Genomic DNA, 6,153 nt, shown 5'->3' with positions numbered 1-6,153 from the left:
ACCCCCCAGAAAAAAACGCGGGGTTGATGCAGCCAGTTTCAGTGGCTGCAGAAATTCAGCCAGGCTTTCTGGTTTCATAGATGGAGGCACAAAATGTTCCCACATAATAAAGAAAAGCCTGGGCTACACAGTGTTTTGTTTTGTTTTTTTTTTTTAAAAAAAAAAAAAAGTCCGTCTCTTCATTACTTATCTACCCTTTTGATACTCCCCAGCAGAGGCAAACAAAAATTCAGCCAGATTATGCGGCAGATCTGTCCTCTTCCCAGCTCTGTGTATGCAATGAGTTATACCAGCTGGTGCGTCTCTTCTGGGCTCCCGTTTTTTTTTTTTTATGAGTTTAATTGACAGAGAGGCAGCAGAATTGGTGTGAATCTCCAGGAGGGCCTTTTGAAGATGTTCAAGAACACCACACCCCGTCCAGCAGACAGAGGTGTACGAGGCAGTGGAGTTTTGCAAGCACAAAGCAGCAGGTGCTTCACCCCAAACATGGCCTTGGGCTTGCTGGTAGAAAATGAAATTTTAATTATAATGCAAATGAGCATGTGTTTTGGCTTTGGACCGTTCACGCTGAGATGTCTCTGCTCTGTCAGCCAAAACTCAGTCGGGCATGGAAAAAACGGGATGGTTGGGCTGCTGTCCCCATGATGACGGGCCACAGCAGGAAAGCAGAGATCCTTTAGAGAAGAGTTTTATTCTCTTGCCTCAGCAAGGGCAGTCATTCCTTTAATCCTCACTGCTTAAAGTATTAATTTTATTTACTATTTTTAACAGATGAAGTTTTTTCTGCTTGTTTGGCTTAGGTCTGACATGGCTAACGCAGCCCTATTCCTGGTGGGAACAAATTGCCTCTTGTTGTGATTGCATCCAGCATTCCTGTCTGGCCCCTGGAAACCTCAGGCATCTCTGTGGGTTAGCCAAAAATGGTCTTTGTGAGGAGCACCGCAGCTTTGGGTGAAGGTCTACTGCGGGCTCAATTCGAGTGAAGCCACTCTGAGCCTCTGTCCGCGAGGAGCTCAGACATGAACAAGTATTAAAGCTGGAACTAAACCGCACTGGGAGACCATGTGAAGGACCGCGAAAATGAGAGGGGAGGAAGATAAAACCGACCAGGCTTTAGGCTGTTTCCCTGGAGTGGAGTGGGCGACAGCAACGCACCACTGATGGAGTGTTACGTCCTTCTCCGTGGTCTGTGGGAAAGCCAGAGCTATGATAAATTCCGGGTTAAAATAAAGATTGAGAGAAAAGGAAGGAAAGAAAAGGGACAGAACAGATGAATAAGCACTCTGTTTATTTAATCTTTTCTGTGACCTTCTTGAATTTGAGTTTCCCTGGGGGAAGAGCACCTGGAAGGCCAAGGGCAGGTGGGAAGTCCTCGGTGTTCCACATGTACCTTCCCTCTGTGTCTCTTTGGTGATTTTCCCCATCTCCTTTCCTGCGTGCTGATCTTGGAAGACCAGGATAGAGGGATTCTGTTTCAGAAGGTTTGTTGAGAAAATTGTGGTCTCCTATGCGTTTAGAAGGGAAGAGCTTAGTTGTACGTGGCCCCAGCTTTGATGGCTTGCACAAGGCAAGGTCTCTGAGAGACCAGGAGATGCTGGTTTCGTGCAGGCTGGTTCTAAGGTGAAATGTGGGTGCTGGAGGAAAGGGCCAGTTCTCTGAAATGATCTGCTCTTGCTCTGGAGGGGTGAGAAACTAAAAAATGAGGATCAGAAAGGGAAGCAAATGCTTCATTGGTTTACTTTGTAAATCAAATCTGCTTTTTTTTTTTTTTTTTTTTTTTCCCCAAAGGATTGTATGTTGAGATGGTTTAAATCCTCTTTCTTAATGGTTTGGAAGCACAACTTTCACTGCATAAGGAAAAGTACATTTGCAAGTCTGTTTACGGCATTTCCTTCTCTCAACTATGCCTTAATTGCTTCAGTGGATCTATTAATCGTGAGTGGCTTTAGAAGTTTTTCTTTTTTAATTAAGGACACACTAACAAAATATTTTTAACTTTCCAAATGTATGAAATGTCTCTAAGACAGAAAAAATAGCGTCAGTTTATCCTCTGGGATTTCTTTATGTGGTTTACCGACAAAGTTGTTCCAAATCCATGTTGTTTAATGCCACTGAATGAGAGGATCCACAGTCCCCTGAATGCTCGTTGTCAAACATTTTCAAGTAATTCAAACCTGGTACCTGGTCTCATATGAGAAATCAAGAGTACCCATCAGGAGAAGGCAAGACCAGCTGAGTGTTTCCATGAGTTGGTTGGGTGGTGGCGTCAAACCAAGGGCTTTGCTGCCTTGTCCCAAAGTGCTCTGCAGCATTTACGCTATGTTGAGAAAGAAAATCCCGTGCTGTTTGCAGTTACTGAATGTGTCTGGGAAGGGTACAAATCGGTATCGGGTGAGAGCAGTGATGGGTAGGCGCCGTTTTTCAGTAGGATAAATATTATAAATAAAATATAACTTTCTTTGGTCTCATTTAGCACAAAATGGGAAGAGGAAGAAGTTGGAGGACTCTTGGTCTTGGGAAAGAGGACGATCTCTGGGAAGCCTTTCATCTTATGAGAAGGTAACTTGACCTGTTACAACGTGCTACCAGCTTGGATGTGTAGGACCAGGTTGTCCAGGCATTACCAGACAAGGACCTCACAAAGAAAATGATTTTGCTGGGTCTGCATACATTTGACACGTGTGTCCTCTTTCAAATCCCACATTTTCTCCCACCCCCAACACAGAGCGTAATTTCAGGGATGTCCCGATCCCTCCAACCATGACTACCATTGCTTCCCAGGCTCTGGTTTCCTTCCAGCCTGGATCCACAGAGTTACCGATCTCAACCCAATTTGTCATTGTTTCTCTCTAGATCGACAGTGACTCTGAGGTGCTCGGGGGTACCTGTTGCACTGCCATGTCATGACCGCTGTGTGCTCCATAAATACTTTTATGGCCACCGGCTTGGTAATCCACCTTCTCTGGAGGCACTGGGCTGCATTTCCCCGGGTAGGAAGGAGTTCAGAGGGATTTACCAAGACCTTAGCACTTCAACTGAGGTCTGTGCAGTCCAGAAAGTCTCTTTTCTGTACCAAAAAGCTTGTTGGTTCTGCACTCCTGAGCCAGGGTGGATGGACATGGTCATGCTACCTGGGGGACATGGGGAGCTGTGGGTCCCCATAACCTCATTGAGCAGTCTTTTTAAAAGGAAAACATTTAAGTTATTCCCAAAAATGTGCTTTGAGTTGCTATCAAACTTCCTTTTCCTCCTCCACCCCCAGCAACAGCTGGGTTGTCTTTTCCGGATTTATAAGGCCTTGGAGAGGTCTTTTCTTTGGATTTTTTTGCATTTCATGGGGTGAGACTGGCAGGACACGCCATCACTATATCGACTTCTTAAAACTCAGTATCTTAAGTTTTCGTAGTGATCTAGCAAATATACCACCTCCAGGAAGAGCTCTTGCTTTTCCTGCCAATGCACAACCTACTCCTGTTTCATCTCTGTCCCAGGACCTTTCCCCTGTCAACAGAGTGATTTGACCACTCATGGTTTTGTCAAATGAGGCTCTTTAGTTACCTCCAGGACCAGTGCACAATTTGGGGCAACCTTGTGACCTGAGGCAGGGCATTCCCAGCAGCACAGAGGTCACCAGGGGTATCTGTCAGCCCACACAGCAAAGCAGGTTGTTTCTCCACCGATGGCAGGGGCAAGTGCGTTCCTTCGGCATTGCAGCGAGGAGATAACGTATCAGTAAAACTCGCTTCTCCCCACTCAGCTGGTCCAAAAATCGCTGAGTCAAAAGGCGGTACTGAACATGACCTTGAAGTGGTGGCTCAGACTGCATGTACGCGGCGCTGGCTGGAATATTAACCTTTGGATTAGGGTGCACAAAAGAAATGGCGATGAGAGAGGAAAACTGAACCTCCTGAGATGTTCTGCTGTTGGAAGCTGAGTCGGGGGGGAAATGTCGGAGGTGGTCCCAGCCTTAAATTCCCACCGAAACGCATAGGTGCTTGTATACCCTGGTACACCTGCTGGGGTGTTGCTCACTGGGTCTTTCATTGCCGCTGCCAGCAAGGGCAAGCAGCCGCTCTCTGAGGGATGCGATGGGTCCCATCATGTTAGGGAAGAGACAACTGTCAAAATCCTTTGGATAAAACATGCTTTAGAAGCTGGTAAATTTATGCACATTGCAACCTATCTGGGACTCCAAAGGAAAAGAGATGGAAAAAGCTGAGTTTTAATAAATAAAAATACATTAATGAAAGGTATTTTACACTTGAAATACAATCCTGTGTTCACGTTCTTCTTCTAGAATTCGGAAACCCTGGGGAATGATCTTTCATGAGGAATAGGAGTCACGGCCGGATGGGAAGCAGCAGCCACCACACAGGCTGGCCAAGCTCTGATGAAGACAAAAGGAGGGCAAAAATCCGGTTCCCAAATTGCTCGCGTACTGGAGCTGACCGGTGCAAGGTTATTTTAGAGAGGTAGGCACCGTTTGTAACTTAAAATAAATACACCGCAGGGGGGGAGAGGGAGGGAACCAGCCTATCATCTCCTTGTGTGGTGAAAATTATTGATTGGTTTCTTCTTATCTTGCACAGTGCTTGACTCACAGGGCTATAACAGCAATAATTTTCATGCTGAACTTTTCAGCTTGAAACAGGTCTCAAGCTGGGAGACGTTCCCCTGGGCGCTGGGACACGCGAGGCATCTCAGGTAAGTTTAAGTTTGCATGAGATTCCACCAGGACTTCATAGGACTAATGTTTGCTTCTTTTAGTATTACTTCGGCGGTTTAATCAGTTGGAAAAAAGAGAACTGTAGTTGCTTATCGTGCAGGTGTGTTTAAGGCTGGCGCTGTCATATCGATTATCTGGAGGGGTTGCGGTGCCGTGCGGCTGGCTGCCAATGCCACGCTTGGAGAATAAAAAGGGGAGTAAGGAAACCCGTAATATTAAATTTGTTGCCACTAGGAAATTTGCTAGGTGGAATTCAGCAATGGTCGCCACTGCTGTAGCTCACCATAGCAAAAGAAGCTGATAAGGAAGGTCCCCTATAGCAAGTCTGGGAGACAACACGGCTCTCTGGCGATGTTGTTTCTCATTGTGACCTTTCTGAGACCATAAACGCTCATTTCAGCAGTCATTTTCTGCAGGTTTGTTGTTTCCAGGGTGTACCATCTCCAGGGAATAGGCTGCAGGCATGAGTGTGACCAAGCCCCGTGCCAGACCCACCCTAATGCTCCAGAAAAATTAGAGGCTCTGCTGCACTCTTTCCTTTCGGATGGCTTGTCCATCCTTCCCCACCTCCACTCCTGTGACAGCTGGGCCCCAGCAGCTGCAGCAGGCTGCTCGGGGACGTGCCCAGGTGATTTGGGGGCATCCCCAAGGGCAGAGACCTCCCACCACTCCAGACAAGGAACCAGTCCTTTGGCCAAATGCATGGTTCTGTCGCAGGCAGAGGAATGGGATCTGCAGTAAGTTTTATCTACTCATGCATCTGAGGACACATGGAAACCTCCAAAGCTATTTAAAAGGCTTATTTCTGCCTTGTGCAGATGCTTACAGGAAGGGCAAAAGGCATATCTTTGCTACTTCCCACCGGGCAAGACTGAAGCCCTTGAGGTGAATCTTGGGTACCGGAGCAGGACAAATCAGAGGTCACCAGAGCTTTTATCAGAGAAGGAAATATCATATTTTCCCATAGCTGTATTTTGAATAATTTTTGTTGTTAATCTTTAACCCAAAATAAACCTCTGTCCAAGGAGGAAGAACAATATGCAAAAAGCAAATGCAAAGAGCTTGGTGTATGGTCAAGGAAACCGGCATTTATACAGAAGGTCTTGTCTTGGAAAGCTGTCACAACCACTACTTTTTCTAGCCAGGAGACAACGGCACTTGGACATGCAATGGGGTGTGCTTTTCTCATGCTAATTTTCCTAAATTGACCTTTAATATGGTGACAATATGGTTTTCTGATGCGCTCTGAGAGCTCAAGCAGCAGAAAAGCTGCGAGGCTTCAGGCCACGGAATCTGCCTCGGCTGCTCAGTGAATGAAGGATCTGGTGGAAGATTGTGGGGGGGGTTTATTTAAAAAAAAAAAAAATTCTTCCAAAGACCAAGCAAAGCGTCCCAGGGAATGCGGGATTGGTAATTCAGCCGCTCAC

The sequence above is a fragment of the Vanellus vanellus genome (assembly GCF_965231255.1).
Source record: "Vanellus vanellus genome assembly, chromosome: 7".
Lineage (NCBI taxonomy): Eukaryota > Metazoa > Chordata > Aves > Charadriiformes > Charadriidae > Vanellus > Vanellus vanellus.
This window is presented reverse-complemented; position numbering follows the sequence as displayed.